Source organism: Mobula hypostoma, chromosome 8, assembly GCF_963921235.1.
Source record: "Mobula hypostoma chromosome 8, sMobHyp1.1, whole genome shotgun sequence".
NCBI classification, from domain to species: Eukaryota; Metazoa; Chordata; class Chondrichthyes; order Myliobatiformes; family Myliobatidae; genus Mobula; species Mobula hypostoma.
The window spans coordinates 154,257,705-154,275,951 of NC_086104.1; positions in this window are offsets into that span (position 1 = coordinate 154,257,705).

An 18,247-nucleotide genomic window follows, 5' to 3' on the forward strand; every position below is an offset into this window, starting at 1 on the left:
TCTGCTAACGACAGAACTATTGTATTTATTTGGTCGTGCAAGTACAACTTGTAAGTTCCCTTGGAAATTCACTCAATGGTAATTGATGTAAGGCTAGCTAATCATGTGGCTGGCAGGAATAAAACACAAATTTTCAAGGTGAGTACAGTTTTAATTTCATTTAGAGATACAGCACTGCACCACTCAATTACACCCATGTGACCAATTATTTTACTAACCCGTATGTCTTTGGGATGTGGGTGGAAACCAGAACACTCAGGGGAAACTCATACAGTCATGGGGAAAGTGTACAAACTCTTTACTACAACAGTAGGAATTGAACCAGGATCAGTGGTGCTGTAATAGCATTAGGTGTAACACTAACCACTAGATATAAATATAGTTTCTTACTTGAGAAGTGCATATCTTACTTTGTAATGTTTTATTTTAGCTCTGTTGCATTGTCATGGACACATCTGTGTTAATATATGTTCAATATATTACTTATTGGGTGTAATACAACTGATACTACAGTATCTGTCCCTTGAACGTCTGTTTCTTGGATCATTCCTTTGCCTCAGATTAGAGCTGGATGCATTCAGTTTCTTCGATGTGTTTCTAGCCCAGCCTTACTAAATAACTGCATGAATTACTTTTGGACTTTGCTTTAAAAATGAATCACCTGTTGCAAGTTTGGATTATTGCCGGTATGACTATGTAACCAGAAGCACTTCACAGTTACCAATTTCTTTGGATCCAAGTGTCTAATCATTTTAGGCAGGTATCAGAAAAAACCACCTTCTCCACCTTGATGCATTTTCTTTGTATTTTCGGAGTCTTGAGATCATCACTTGGGTTATATCGGCTTGAATACTGTTGATTTTAGTAGATTGTGGTTGCCATAATTTTAGCAAGAGATGAAGCTATCAATTATACCACAGGCAAGTATTCATTGGGATATCTTTTTGGATTTGTACTTACTGTTGTTTGCAGTCCAAATTAACACATGTAATGTAATAGGGCGGTTTCTTTCTTCAGAGTGTGATAATGAATGGGTGTATGCTGATGACAATCATCTTAAACCATTTCAGTAACAACTGTTGTGGCTTACCCCATAGATATCAAATTACTTAAGTGTTAAATGTCTGACAACTGTGGAAAAAAACTTATTCAAGTATTGAGCAAGTCTAGATTTTAAATATGTTCTGACATAAAAAGCCTTCTTTTTGAACAGTTAAATTGTTTAAATTTGACTCACCTTTCACTACATTAATGAAGTAAGGTGTCCACAAGTTTTTATTAATCAGAAGTTAGTCAAGCATTTATCCAAAACCGGTTGCCTCTGTGCCCATTCTCATATGGCAGACACATGCCATTGTGCAATATGGTCAAAGTCTTAAGTAGATTAAAGAACAACATCTTTTTCAACTCAAAACCACATTTTTGTGAGGCACTGGGAACCATCTGCAACACCAAGACTGCAGTGTTGCGAATCGACAGGATCAGAAATGCAAGTAGGCTTTTTCCACTGAGATTGGGTGGGACTACAACCAGAAGTTGTGGGTTAAGGGTGAAAGGTGAGAAGTTTAAGGGGAACATGGGGAAAGCTTCTTCACTTAGAGTCGTGAGAGTGTGGAATGAGCTGCCAGCACAAATGGTGCATACTTGCTTAATTTCAATGTTTAAGAGAAATTTGGATAGGTACATGGATAGTAGGGATATGGAGGGCTATGGTCTCAGTACGGCTCGATGGGAGTTGGCAGTATAAATGGTTTCAGCATGGACTAGATGGGCCGAAGGGCCTGTTTCTGTGCCGTACTTCTCTATGAGTATTATCGATAAGGGTGATGAACTTGAAACATAGATGCAACACACATCAAAGTTGCTGGTGAATGCAGCAGGCCAGGCAGCATCTCTAGGAAGAGGTACAGTCGACGTTTCGGGCCGAGACCCTTCGTCAGGACAACTAAGGGAAGAGCCACTTTCAAATCTCTTACTAGCTCTTCCTTCAGTTAGTCCTGATGAAGGGTCACGGCCCGAAACGTCGACTGTACCTCTTCCTAGAGATGCTGCTTGGCCTGCTGCGTTCACCAGCAACTTTGATGTGTGTTGCTTGAATTTCCAGCATCTGCAGAATTCCTCGTGTTTGGAACATAGATCTTTGTCCTACAAAAGGAAGTGGATTTGGCCAAGTATATCATGGGCAAAGCCCTCACAACCATTGAGCGCTTCTACATGAAATGCTGTAGGAGGGCAGCATCCATCTTTGGAAATCCTCACTACCCAGGCCATGCTCTCTTCTCACTGCTGCCATCAGGTAGAAGCTATAAGAACCTCAAGACTTGTACCACCAGGTTCAACAACAGTTACTACTCCTTGACCATCAGACTCTTGAACAAAAGGGGATGACCACACTCATCTATTGAGATGTTCCCACAGCCAATGATCTCACTTTAAGGACGCTTTACCTCATGCTATTGTTATTTATTGCTATTTATTTATTTACATTTGCACAGTTTGTTGCCTTCTGCACTCTGGTTGATCTTTCATTGATCCTGTTATAGTTACTTTCTATAGATCTGCCGAGTATGCCTGTGGGAAATAGAATCTCAGGTTTGTATGTAGTGACATACAGTATATGTATATTGATAAGAATTAATTTTGTTTCCTGCCTTATTTGCCAAGGAAAGAAACCTAGAATCCGATTTAACACTTTACAGTTAGGAAAGGAAGGCGGAGGTATGGCACTTCCTTGCTTGAGAAACTATTTTTATGCTTCACGGATACCCCTCTTTTATATTGATGTAATGGGAAATACAAGGCTAGATGGAAGGAAATAGAATTTGGATTGATTGACAGTTTTCCTCTACAGGCCTCAATTGCGGACAAAGGATTGATGGCCCAATTGGAAAAGACTAAAAACAGCTGGATAAATCTCACACTAAAAGTATGGCAGAAAGTGGTTATCTCATGTGGAATCTACAACATGTTAAAACTTTTCAGATGGTGTGCTTATGATACCGAATTTCTTCCCAGCAGAGGAGATAAAAGATTTGAACTATGGATAAAGAAAGGTCTTACAACCTACCTCTCATTCACACATAAAAATGCATTACAAAGTTTTCAATCCTTGCAGGATAAATATGGCCTAGAACACAATGATTTTTTTAGGTACCTTCAAGTACAACACTACTTTAACCAGAATTGTAGATATACAGACTTGTCAACAGTAGAATTAGAATTTTTCAAGATTCTGAAATCTGCTTACAGCTCAATACCAAGTAAATCAATTTCTCAATTATATAATGCCCTTTCTCATGCCAAAAAATGAAAACACATTGTATATTAAAGAGAAGTAGGAAAAAGAAGCGGGGTTGGTATTTTCAGAGGCTTGGGGGAAAATATGCAGCTTTCAGTGGTCTTCAACTAACTCTTTAGTTTGGAGAGAACATTGCTGGAAAAATATCATAAGATACTTCAAAACCCCATACCAGGAAAAATATAAAGACACAAATGTGACATGTTGGAGAAGGTGCAAGGAGGCAAATTATTTCCATATGTTTTGGGATTGCCGTAAATTAAGTTTATATTGGAAAGGTATTCACAGAACATTAGTTAAGATATTTAAGACTCAGATACCTCTGAACTTAGATACTCTGTATTTGGGACATGTATTGTTTTTGGAACAGAAGAAAGGTATAAAGCTGGTGCAGGCCCTTTTAGCAGCAAGTAAGAAATCAATCGCCAGAAAATGGCTAAATCTAACATCACCTACATTAGAAGATTGGCATGAAATTATTTTGGAAATTTTTTAGATGGAGAAGATGACTTACTCTCTGAGAATTCAAAAAGAAAAACTTTATCAAATTTGGAATAAATGCATTGAATTTATAACCTCAGTGCAAGCAGACTTTAGATGACTCTCCTAAAGGTTCATACTGCTTTCCTCATCAACATAGTAATAGTGTTAATGTAAGCTCCCTTGGTTCGAATGTTCACTATTTTATTTCTGGAAAATGTGGAATTAAAACAAATAAAGAAAAAGATTTGGGAAAAAAATAATAAAATGAAGTAAATAAGTACACAGGGATTGGATAAGTATGTCTGCGGGTCGGAGCAAACATGAACATGTACTTGTGCATGTATAAATATATATAGATTTATACATATAAAAAATGGAAAAGGTTTTATATGTAAAAAAGTTTGTGTAATACTTGCAAATACCTTATCCAAATAAAAATAAAATAAAATAAACAGAATTATTTTAAACTTTGGAACTATGATGTTGTGGCCATAACGGTTAGTGGGACACTACTGCAGCTTGGGGTTTCAGAGTTCAATGCTGGCATCCTCTATAAGAAGTTTGTACATCCTCCCCATGAGCATGTGGATTTCTTCCCACAGTCCAAAGATATACCAATTACTAGGTTAATGGCCATTGTAAATTTTCGGTGATTAGGCTAGATGGATTAAGTAGGTGGGTTGCTGAGTGGCACGGTTCATTGGGCTGGAAGGGCTTTTCCTACGCTGTATCTTCAAACAAACAAACAAATAGCAAAATAATTGGGGAACCACAATCATAACTCTTAAGTTTTAAGTTAACTATAGATAAGGATAAATATTGACTTTATGGACACTATTAAATTAGAGCTGGGAAAATTACAAGAATTATTAGGCAGGGATGAAGATGAATTAATTGGGAACAGCTAGCTTCTGGGCAAGTCCACATCAGATTTACGGAGTTTGTTTAAAGAATAACTGTACAGGGTACAGGACAGGTACAGTATGTTCCAGTAAAAAGGAAGGACAAAGATGGCAAGGTAAGGGAATGTTGGGTTTTGAGAGAGTTAGTGATTTTAGTCAAGAATAAAAAGGAAACACGTAAGGTTTAGGAAGCTAAAATCAAACAAAGCCCTTGAGTATTATAAAGAAGCCAGTAAATAACCGAAGAAGGGAAGTAAGAAATCCAGGAGAGGATGTGAAAAGTAAGATTAAAGAAAATCCCAAGACATTCTATACATGTATCAGGGGCAAGAGCATAACTAGGGAGTGGATAGGACCACTCAAGGATAAAGGAGGGAACGTGCTTGGAGATGGAGGATGTGGGTGACTTGCTAAAATTAATACCTTGTATCAAGATTCATCCAAGGAGAAGGACATGGAGAATAGAGAGATCAGTGTGAAGCGTGCTAATTTGCTAGGGCATTTCAAGATAAAAGAAAGAGGTAGTGTTGGGTCCGTAGAAGAACATTAAGGCTGATAGTCTGATGGGATATACCCCAGATTACTGAGAGAGGCAAGAGATGAGACTGCTGGACCTTGACCAATATCTTTGTGTCCTCTGTAGCCATAGGCAAGTTCCAGGGGATTGACAAGTACCTAATGTTCCGTTATGTAAGAAGGGAAATAGGGATAGTCTCACGTCAGTGGTAGGGAAATTACTAGAGAGTGTTCTTAGGGATAGGGTTTATAAGTTTTTGGAAATCCATGGCCTAGGTAGGACAGTCAATATGGTTTGTGCAGGGAAGTTGTGTCTTACTAACTTTGAGTTTTTTGAGAAGATGATGAGGTTATTGGTGAAATGAAGGTAGAGCTACAAGTATTGTCTACATGGATTTTAGTAAGGCATTTGACAAACTCCCTCATGGGAGGCTTATTCAGAGATTAAGATGCATGGAATCCACAGTGAATTGGCTATATAGTTTCAGAATTGACTTGCCCATAAAATGGTAGTGTCAATGGGACAACTCCTGCCTGGAGGTCTGTGATGAGCATTGCTCCGCAGGGATCCTTACTGGGATCTTTACTATTTGTGATATAAATGACTTGGATGAAAACATAAATGGATAAGTTTGCAGATGATACGAAGATTGACGTTGATAGAGAGTGATGAAATGAAGACCGGCAAAGAATACAATGAGATATACACAAGTTACAGGTATGAGTGAAGAAATGACCGATAGAATTTAATCCAGCCAAATGTGAAGTGTTGCCTTTTGGGAGATCAACTGTAAAGAGACAGTGCATTGTTAATGGCAGGACCCTCAATGGATTTGATGTGCTAAGTCCATAGCTCCCTGCAAATGATATGCATCATTGAGATTCACCTGTGTTGATAGTCTGTGAGGAAGAGCTATTATTACCTATCCACATTGACTATGATCTCCTGATAAGCAAGGTGAGGATCCAGTGCAGAGTAAGGTACAAAAGCCCAGCTTTTGAAGCTTGGTTATCAGTATTCAGGAAATGATGGTTTTGAATCCAGAACTGTAAATGATAAGCAGTAGCTTAAAGTATATCTTATGGCTGTTTAGGTTTAAAACTGGAGTGGGGTGGTCCAGATCTTTGCTCAGGCAGGAGTTAATTTTAGCCATAACAACTTCTCAAAGCTCTAATGCATGGCAGATGTCAGTGCTTCTGGGCAATAGTCATTGAAGCAGCTCACCATGATGATCTTGGGAATCGGAATGATTGTTGTCTTTTTGAAGCAAGAGGGAATCTCACAGTAATGAGAGGTTTAAGATGTCTTTAAATACTCCATCTAGCAGATCAGCACAGGATTTTAGTACCTGGTCAAGTACACTGTCAGGTCTGATGCCTTGTGAGGGTTCATCCTCTTGAAGGACATTCGGACATCTGCCTCTGAGACAGAGATTTCTGGATGATGTGGAGATTTTGCATTGTATCAAAATTCATCTAAATTCTGTACACCTTTAATAATTTTACTCCAACCATAATCTTATTGCTGGCAGGTGGTGTAGTGGCATCAGCTCGAGACTTCAAGGCGAATGGTGCCGGGTTCAGATCTGGCTGGCTCCTTGCACGTTTTCCATCTGTTCTGGATTGAGCATCAAGCTAGTAACTTGGCCTTGTAAAAAGACAGACAAATGGTAAAAATGCCACCCAATATGTGAAAAGGAACAACATAATCTTATTACATATCAGAGCCTTCTGGAGGGGCTATGGAATGGCCTGCTCCTGCTCCTGCTCCTAATGATATTGTTCATCCAAAACAACCACAGTGAAAGCTTCTCGTGATAACTAGGGATGGGAAATAAGTAATACTGTTGTTTTCAGCACTATGATTCATGAATACATTAGAAAAAGCTCATGCATCCTGTATTGGAAGAAATGAGATACAAGTGGTATGCACTTCTAGCACTTGTGAGGGGAAAATAGCAAGGTGTGTTGAATGTGGTTAAAAATGACATCTCATTCATGCCAAAATGTGTGGGGATTGAGCAATGTGTAGGCATGCTGCTAGATTTTTGAAAGTAGGTTACAGAGAATAATGCTGTCACTTGGTGTTTGCACTTTATTTATATCTTTGAGATCTTGGGAAATATTTTGTGAATAATTACTGTCAAAATCATCTAAGAGGTTTTTATTTGCAACATTGACCATCTTGTGCTCCATTTGTGGAAGAGTTTGCAACTACCACATTGGTCTCAACAGTAACATCAGTATCCAGAAAACTAGCATGAAAAACAAGTCGTCCTTATCCTGAGGAACAATCAAGGAAGAGAAGAACAAGATTGCCTGACAGCTGGTAGGTCAGCACCAAATCTTGTTTATGAATGGCAATAATAGTATGGGACTCTACCACCATTTTGATATGAATGTCTCTCAAAGACAACCAAACTTGTATTGTGGCTGTACTTAAACACAGCTACTGCTTATGATATGAGCATAAAGTTCTCTTCTGTAATTCTAGTGGATATTGCTGCTAGTTAATACTACGAATCAAGCAAATATTCTTTGATGTTGAATTGATCATGGGTTGAGTCTTAAAGTCACACAGGTGCAAAGAAAAACTTGCAGAAGCCTCACAGACACTAGCATAACATAAGAGCATAAGAAATCCATAAATTAAACATTGTTATAAGAAAGAACACAATCGGGACAAAAAAAATCCATTTTACTGCAAAGTGATTATGGTTTGCTAAACTGTAGTGGTTAGGGTTTTGCCAGTTGGTTCAAGGACCGAACAGCTGAAGAGAAGTAGCTGTTCTTGAACTGGATGGTGTATAAATTCATGCCTCTGTACCTCTTACCCAGTGGTAACTGCAAAAAGATGGCATGATCTGGAAGGTGGAGATCTTTCTGATAGATGTTGCCTTCTTGTCTTAATTATCTAGTACCAAGTGTTTACACCTGCCCATTCCCAAATCTGTTTTTAGAGGGATAGTCTCCGTTCTGTTCCCTACAAATATGAATGAATGGTTTGATGTGACTGTGGAAGCTCAAAAGTTTAAAGTAAAATTTATTATCAGAGTACATACATGTCACCACACACAACCCTGAGATTCTCTGTCTGTGGGCTTACTTAGCAAATCTATAGAACAGTAACTGTAAACAAGATCAATGAACAACAAACTGTGCAAAATATAATAAATAAATAGCAATAAATAACGAGCATGAAATAACAACATAAGGGAGTCCTTAAATGAGTGTAGTTATCCCCCTGTGTTCAAGAGCCTAATGGTTGAGGGGTAGTAACTACTGTTGAACCTGGTGGTGCGAGTCCTGTACCTTCTATCTGATGGCAGAAGCGTGAAAAGAGCATGGCCTGGGTGCTGGAAGCTACATTGTCTTTAGTTTTCTTGGTTTAAAGCTGACAGAGAAGTTCTGGAGTCTAAACATATTTTATTTTTTTGGGTATTAAGGGAATTGGAGGATATAGTATTAGAGCAGCTAAGAGGTAACCACCTTAATAAATGTCAAAGTTGCTGAATGCATGCCTCAACTTTTATTTCTTATGTTCTTATTTTGAACACAATTCTAATATGTGGCTTGCTCTCTGGGGTTGCCAGGATCATCTCTGAATTCTGTAATTACCACTCTTGAAGGGTGGGGGTAGCAAAGTCTGGAAGTCTAACCCATGTGAGTGGGCTAGGGAGCAGCTGAAAACTCATGGTGTGTCCTCAATCTGTTGCAACATTTAACTTGTGGACATTATGCTGGGTGTGGAAAATGTCTTGGGAGATGAGGGTTGGTATTTTCATGTTATTCATTATTAAAGATAATATCAACAGAAGTGAGAGATTTGGCTGAGATTAAGAAACTCACCAAAACCAAGGTAAGACCAGAGGGGAAATATTTGCAAAGCAATGTGAACTTATGAACTTAATATGAACTTGTGAACTTAGAACATTTTGGGACTGCTTACATACAAGGTAATTATGGAGAAAATACAAGCAAAAAAGATGAACAAATTGGATCTCTTCAAGAAAAGGTAGCTTAGGGCTGACCTAATGAAATGATGAAAGGTTTTGAGAGAATTTGTACAGATAAATTATTTCCAGTTATGTAGAACATTATAAATAGAGACCATCAATAAAAGGTATTAACCAATAAATCCAATACAGAATTCAAAGAAGCTTCTTTACCTAAAGTATTGTGAATTTGGGACTCACTACCTAAAGGAATGGTTGAGTAGTATAGATGTATTTGAGAGGGAGTTGAAGATTGTTTGATGATGGACTTGGATGAAAAGGGATAGGAATTTTGGGGGAGCATGAATGCTATCATAGTTAGACTGATTGACTTGTACCTACACTAATTAATATAATCCTATATCATGAAATTCACCATTGCCGCAGTGTGGTAGAACATTTTTGATTAATAGTGCAAGAGGATACTGGAAGGCACCAGATGCCTTATTTGTGAAAGAGTCTGTGGATACTATTTTGGCCTTATTAATCCCTGTAGAACCCACAAAGCCAAAGTGGGAATGGGTAATATTCAGATGGTTTTAAGAAGAGGAACCATGGAAGAATCAAATTCTAGATAGTGTTCATAGTGTGGAATCTCTCAGTGAGCATCTGCCTACAATTGTCAAATTGCTACATTTTGAGCCCCACACAGGTGGGAATCTGTGGACGTTGTCATCTGAGAGATCTCCTGTACTCAAAATGAATTCCTGTTCATCACTCTATAAATCTGTCTAACTGCTTTCCACATTGGGACAGCTATGTTTGCACACCTGACATCAGATTCATGAACTGTCACAGGATGACACTATCAAGCTGACAGAAAATCAGAACTATCCTGTTTATTGACACTTCCCAAAGTTCTGTATCCAGTTTAGAATATCCTAAACTCTGAGACACATTTCAAAATGTGTGAGAGAACATCAGGAGATTGCACACAGGGAACAACAATTTCTGCAATCAGGTGCAAAACACCAAAGAGTTGAAAACGAATTATACCCAAGTCTTGATGAGACAGGCTGCTGGTTAGTTATTTATTTTATTGTGTGTGTATATATATATATATATATATATATAGTGAATGTGTGCCCACCCCCCTCTACCTTTTCTTTTCCTCTACTTTTTTTAAAAATTGTGAATTAAAAGTTTTCACTGGAAATCATTTGTTTATTCTAAGTTTTGTTTAATCAAAGTTTTGAAAGTCTAAACATGAATTTAGTTTTATCTGTGTTTTTAAGGGGAAGGGAGAGAGAGGGGGAGTTAGGAGAATAAAATACTGAAGTTCTTTACATCCACCCTGAATTAAAATGGAAAGCAGGACTGTGTACTGAGCGGATTGACTTGGAATACCAGGGGTCAGTAAGAGAACAGTCCATAGCAGAGCTGGAAATGGAACTGTATGTGGATAAGTCTAGATGATATTAAAATCTGCGGATGCTGGAAATCCAGGCAACACACACAAAATGCTGGAAGAACTCAGCAGGCCAGGCAGCATCTCTGGAAAAAGAATATAGTTGATGTTGTGGCCTGAGACCCTATGATGGTATTTCCAAGGCAGGATGGGTAGAGTTAATGTACTAAGGAAAGAGAACTCAAACATCTTGCAATGACAGGAAAAAATGATGGAAGAAAAAGTCGCAGTCAACAGTGCATGACATTCATAAGTCACACAAAAGGATGAACAGGCAAAAGTTTTGAAGAGTTTATTAGAACTTCTCAGATTAAAGAGAGGTGCAAGTCCATGAACGCCCATTCCATGTAATACCGCACATAATGAATGAATGGATTAACCTACCAACTAATACGTCTTTGGACTGTGGGAGGAAACCAGAGTACCTGGATGAAACCGAGGCGTTTACCGGGAGAATGTACGAACTCCTTCCAGACAGAGGCACAGTGACGGGAATTGAGGCCGTGTCGCTGGTACTGTAAAGCGTTGTGCTAACTATTACGCTACTGTGACTACTAGTGCAGTAGTAGTAAAAGAACAAAAACAAGATATGACCATTTGTCTAGGGTATCAGGAAGTGGCTAAAGCGTGTGTTAGGAGGGGAATAAAGAAAACACAGCAGGGGGATGCACAAACATTGGGGAATAACTGCAGATCAGGTCACGAAGGAGGGAGCAAACAACAAGAATTCTGCAGATGCTGGAAATTCAAGCAACACACATCAAAGTTGCTGGTGAACGCAGCAGGCCAAGCAGCATCTATAGGAAGAGGCGCAGTCGACGTTTCAGGCCGAGACCATTCGTCAGGACTAACTGAAGGAAGAGTGAGTAAGGGATTTGAAAGCTGGAGGGGGAGGGGGAGATGCAAAATGATAGGAGAAGACAGGAGGGGGAGGGATAGAGCCGAGAGCTGGACAGTTGATTGGCAAAAGGGATATGAGAGGATCATGGGACAGGAGGTCCGGGGAGAAAGACGGAGGGGGGGGAACCCAGAGGATGGGCAAGGGGTATATTCAGAGGGACAGAGGGAGAAAAAGGAGAGTGAGAGAAAGAATGTGTGTATAAAAATAAATAACGGATGGGGTACGAGGGGGAGGTGGGGCATTAGTGGAAGTTAGAGAAGTTGATGTTCATGCCATCAGGTTGGAAGCTACCCAGACGGAACATAAGATGTTGTTCATCCAACCTGAGTGTGGCTTCATCTTTACAGTAGAGGAGGCCGTGGATAGACATGTCAGAATGGGAATGAGATGTGGAATTAAAATGTGTGGCCACTGGGAGATCCTGCTTTCTCTGGCGGACAGAGCGTAGATGTTCAGCAAAGCGGTCTCCCAGTCTGCGTCGGGTCTCGCCAATATATAAAAGGCCACATCGGGAGCACCGGACGCAGTATATCACCCCAGTCGACTCACAGGTGAAGTGATGCCTCACCTGGAAGGACTGTCTGGGGCCCTGAATGGCGGTAAGGGAGGAAAAATGGAGGTAAGGGACGAAGGAGGGAGCTTTAGATTCACTTGAACTAATAGAGGGAAAGAAAGTGGTATGGGCTTTAGAAGCTGAGATTAATCCTGGTACAAACGAAGGCTGTGTAAAATCAATACAAGAGCTGCGACAGCATCCGGATGCTTAAGACAATAACTTCTAAAACTGTATATGGGATTATTCACATATTGGGTAACGTTTTGCCTGTGAGTTTTACACCGCTGTTTCCAATTCTGCTTTTTAACCCTGCAAGTCCTGTCTCTATCAAGACATAGAACAGTCGCTTATTTTTGTCTAAAAACGAGAGATTTACAGATGCTGGAAATCCAGAGTTACAAACGCTCAAAGTGCTGGAGGAAGTCAGGCATCGTCTGCGGAGAGGAACAGAGTCAACTTATCAGGCTGTGTTCTTTTCAGCTGCCTTCACCATGCGTCCTGATCCTCCTCTTGTATGATCAGAATCAGGTTTAATATCACTGGCATTTTCGTGATAGTCAAATTCAAGATTCAAAGATTCAAAAAACTTTATTGTCATTCTAACCGTACATCAGCTCTGCAGGGCAGAATGAGACAGCGTTCCTTAGGAGCAGTGAAATCATAACATAACAAACGCAACACTAAATAATAAACATAACAATAAATAGTAAAACACAACAGCCACATGTCAGTTAAAATCAGTTATAAGTGTCCAGTGCAAGTTAAAAGTGTCCAGAGCAGAGTCAGGTGGAGCAGCTATTTAGCAGTCTGCCTGTGGGAGGAAGCTGTTTAGTAGCCTTGTGCTTTTAGTTTTGATGCTCCTGTAATGTTTGCCTGATGGCAGAAGAACAAACAGTTCATGGAGAGGATGTGAGGTGTCTTTAATGATGTACCGTGTCTTCTGGAGGCATCGACTCTGAAAGAGGTCTTGGACAGAAGGTAGGGAGACCCCAATAACCTTCTCTGCTCCCCTAACCACCCTCTGCAAGGCTTTTTTGTCGACAGCACTGCAGCTGGAGTACCAGGTTGTGATGCAAAAGGTCAGCACACTCTCAACTTCGCCTCTGTAGAATGTAGTTAAGATGTTAGTGGGGAGTGATGCTTGTTTAAGCTTCCTCAGAAAGTGCAATCTCTGCTGGGCCCGTTTCACAATCCAGTGGTGTTCCTGGACCAGGTGAGATTGTCCGAGATCTGCACCCCAAGGAAGTTGATGTTTTCCACTCTCTCCACTGTGGAGCCGCTGATGCTGAGAGGTGTGTGCTCAGGCTGAGACTGTCTGAAATTGACGATCATCATATGTGTTGTTTTGTGGCAGTAGTACATTACAATGCGTAATAAAAACTGTACATTGCAGCAAGAAATATAAATGGGTTCATTGCCCACGTCCCCGGATCCGACTCGTACAACGGACTCGGGCAACACACTCAAAATGCTGGAGGAACTCAGCAGGCCAGCAAGCATCTATGGAAAAATGTAGAGTCGACGTTTTGGGCCGAGACCCTCCAGCAGGGCAACAGACTTGTTGCTTTTCGGTTAGAGCCCGCTTTATGCCACCCGTTTGTTCTTTCAATTATCCAGGTTCCTCTCCGTCAATGTACAGTACCTGGTTCATGTCGGTCCTCGTTATTCCGGTGTTCCACTGCACCCTGTTCGCAGCGCCAATTCACACCGATGTCAGGGTTTACATTCAGAACAAACTTTATCTCTATTACAAGATGACGCCAACAGGGGGAATCACTTAGAACGAATGCTGTCAAATCCAAAGTTTTCATTATCCTTATTTATCTCCTCCCCCCCCACCCCCGCCCGACAATTCCTACTCCGCCTGTGTTGTGTACACTTAGAGTGAGGTAAATTCGATGTGAGCTGTGTGCAGTTCCGCTTTTACCTTGTATGTACAAGGGCAAGCTTCCGTCATGGAGCAGTTGCTGGAGCAGAAACCGGACTATAGTCCATTTTGGCCCAAAGTCTTGTACTCTGGCCAGCTGAGGTTACAGACTTTCACTGCCTGGAATCAACCATGTAACCCCCCCCCCCATCTCACTATTACATGTTCATCCCCCGCCACTATCTATCACTCGAAGTGTTATAGACCCGAGATTGCAATACTCCCGCTGAATTTACAGAACCGAGATTTGAATATTCCCTGCTATGAATTTACAGAACGGAAATTTCACTACTCCCTTCTATGAATTTGCTACCCCTTACTACACTCCTTTGTTGTGCAGAATAGCAAACTCAAATAGTGGAGGTGAATTTCAGCCATGCATGTAATCGTCCCACCAAATTGGCGAAGAAACTCAGAAATAATATTTTCAGTAGTTGTGTTATGTTTTTAACAAATATATTTTCAGAAACGTTTACAATTTCCAAACAAGGAGACATATGTAGATTAAAAAGAGGTGGGACATTTTGTCAAAAGGAAACAGGAAGCATGCTTAAAGTTTAGGAAGCAAAAAACTGGCAGAACTCTCTAGAATTATAAGGTAGCCAGGAAGCAAGGGGACGTGAGAATACTTTGGTGTCATAGAGTTGTAGAAAACTACAGCACAGAAACAGGCTCTTCAGCCCATTAAGTCTGTGCCATACCATTTAAACTGCACAGTCCCGCTGACCTGCACCCAGACCATAGCCCTCCATCTGCTGAACGGATCCTGACCCGGATCTGAGCCATACCCTCCAAATATCTGGACCTCCCCCTCGGTTTTTTTGCACTACCTTACTTTTCATTTTTCTATTTATGATTTATAATTAAAATTTTTAATATTTATTGTTTACTATTTTTAATATTTAGTATTTGTAATCCAGGGAGTGGGAAGCGCAGAATCAAATATCGCTGTGATGATTGTACGTTCCAGTACCAACTGTTTGGCGACAATAAAATATAAAGTATACATCTCCCATCCATTCCATTTTACCTATCCAAACTTCTCTTGAAGATTGAAATCACATCCACTACTTGTTCTGACAGCTTGTTTCCCCTCATATTCCCATTAAACATTTCATATTCCACCCCTAACCCATGACCTCGGTGGAAAAAACCTGCTTGAATTACCCTATTTATTCCCCTTACAATTTCGTATACCTCTATCAAATCTCTGAATCTTCTACATTCTAGAGAATAAAGTTCTAACCTATTCAATATTTCCTTATAGCCCAGGTCCTTCAGTCCTGGCAACGTCCTTGTAAATTTTCTCTGTACTCTTTCAATCTTATTTACATCTTTCCTATAGGTAGGTGACCAAAACTGCAAACAATACTCCAAATCAGGCCTCATCAACATCTTAATACAACTTCATCATAACATCCCAACTCCTGTACTCAATACTTTGATCTATGAAGACCAATGTTCCAGAAGTTTTCTTTACTACCCTACCTGTGACACCACTTTCAATGAATTATGGACCTATACTCCCAAATTTCTTTGTTCTTCTGCACTCTCAGTGCCCTACCGTTCACAGTGCAAGACCTACCCTGGTCGGTCTTACCCTAAGTGCAACACCTTGCGCTTGTCTGCATTAAATTCCATAGAAACTACAGCACAGAAACAGGCCTTTTGGCCCTTCTTGGCTGTGCCGAACCATTTTCTGCCTAGTCCCACTGACCTACACACGGACCATATCCCTCCATTCACCTCCCATCCATGTATCTATCCAATTTATTCTTAAATGTTAAAAAAGAACCCGCATTTACCACCTCATCTGGCAGCTCATTCCATACTCCCACCACTCTCTGTGTGAAGAAGCCCCCCCCAATGTTCCCTTTAAACTTTCCCCCCCTCAACCTTAACCCATGTCCTCTGGTTTTTTTCTCCCCTTGCCTCAGTGGAAAAAGCCTGCTTGCATTCACTCTATATATACCTATCATAATTTTATATACCTCTATCAAATCTCCCCTCATTCTTCTACGCTCCAGGGAATAAAGTCCTAACCTATTCAACCTTTCTCTGTAACTGAATTTCTCAACTCCCGGCAACATCCTTGTAAACCTTCTCTGCACTCTCTCAACCTTATTTATATCCTTCCTGTAATTTGGTGACCAAAACTGAACACAATACTCCAGATTCGGCCTCACCAATGCCTTATACAACCTCATCATAACATTCCAGCTCTCACACTCAATACTTTGATTAATAGAGGCCAATGTACCAAAAGCTCTCCTTACGACCCTATCTACCTGTGACGCCACTTTTAGGGAATTTTGTATCTGTGTTCCCAGATCCCTCTGTTCTACTGCACTCCTCAGTGCCTTACCATTAACCCTGTATGTTCTACCTTGGTTTGTCCTTCCAACGTGCAATACCTCACACTTGTCCGTATTAAACTCTATCTGCCATTTTTCCAGCTGGTCCAAGTCCCTCTGCAGGCTCTGAAAACCTTCCTCACTGTCTACTACACCTCCAATCTTTGTATCATCAGCAAATTTGCTGATCCAATTTACCACATTATCATCCATTTCATTGATATAGATGACAGATAACAATGGACCCAGCACTGATCCCTGTGGCACACCACTAGTCACAGGCCTCCACTCAGAGAAGCAATTCTCTACTAATTCTCCATCTGCCATTTTCAGCTGGTCCAAATGCTGCTGCAAGCTTTGATGAATTTCCTCGCTGTCCCCTACATCACCAGTCTTGGTGTCATCTGCAAAGTTGCTGATCCAGTTAACCACATTTTCATTCAGATTGTTGATACAGATGACAACTGAATCTTGCGGCACTCAACTAATCACAGGCTTCCAGTCAGACAGGCAACCATTTACTACCACTCTGGCTTCTCCTGCAAAGCCAATGCCCAATCCAATTTTCTACCTCATCCTGAATTGCCAAGTAACTGAACCTTCTTGACCAACCTCCCATGTGGGACCTTGCTGCAGTCCATGTAGACAGTGTTCCACATGTATGTGAAGAACTGGAGGATGAATAGAATGAGGGATAAAGAGGAAAACTTGAGTCTAGAGGCAGAGGAAGTGGCGGGGGGGGGGGCCTTAATGAATACTTTGCTTCAGTGTTCAACAGGTAAAGGGACTCAAACAAATGAGAATTCAGCACAGAACAGGCTATTATGCGGGAGCATGTCAAAGTTAAGAGCGAGGCAGTGTTGGAGGTTCTGAAAAACATTAGGATAGATAAGCCCCCAGGACTGAACTGGATACTCCCTAAGTTACTACAGGATGACCCCGGTTCAATTCCCGCCACTATCTGTAAGGAGTTTGTATGTTCTCCTTATGACCACGTGGATTTCCTCTGGTTGCCCTTGTTTCCTCCCACAGTCCAAAGATGTACTGGTTGGTAGGTTAATTGGTCATTGTAAACTGTCCCTTCATTAGGCTAGAATTAAAACAGGATTTACTGGCAGTGCAGCTCGAAGGGCCAGAGACATCTTATTCCATGCTGTAACTATCAACTTAAAAAATGTGAGAAGAGATTGCTGGGCCACTGACAATGATCCTTATACCCTCCCTGGACACAGAGGTTGTACCACAGGATTGGAAGATCTCATATGTTCTGTTCAAGAAAGGTAATAAGGATAATCCTGGGAATTATAGAATAGTGAGTTTTGGGTCAGTGGTTGCAAACTTTTAGCAATATATTCAACAAGGTTTCCTTGGTAGGTTCATCTGAAAATCGTGAGGCATGGGATCATGGAAATTTGATGACGTATTCAGAATTGGCTTGGCCATGGAATGCCAAGAGTGGTAGTTGATGGAGCATATTCTGCCTGGAAGTTGGTGATGAGTGGTGTTCCACAGAGAGCTGTTCTGAGACCCTGGCTTTTTGTGATTTTTGGATGAGGAAATGGAAGGATGGGTGAGTAAGTTTGCAATGACATGAAGCTTGAAGGTGTTGTGGATAGTGTAGAAGGTTGTCATGGGTTACAATGGGATAAGACGGTGCAGAATTGGGCAGAGAAATTGCTGGTGGAATTCATTCTGCAAAAGTGTTAAGTGGACTCTTTAGATGGTCGAACTTCAAGGCAGAAAGCAAGGTTAATGGCAGGATTCTTGGCAGTGTGGAGGAACAAAGGGATCTTGGGTCTAAGTCCATAGATCTCCCAAAGTTGCTGTGCAAGGTGATAGGATGCGTAAGAAAGTATATGGTGTAATCATGGGATTGAGTTCAAGAACTGTGAAGCAATGTTGCAATT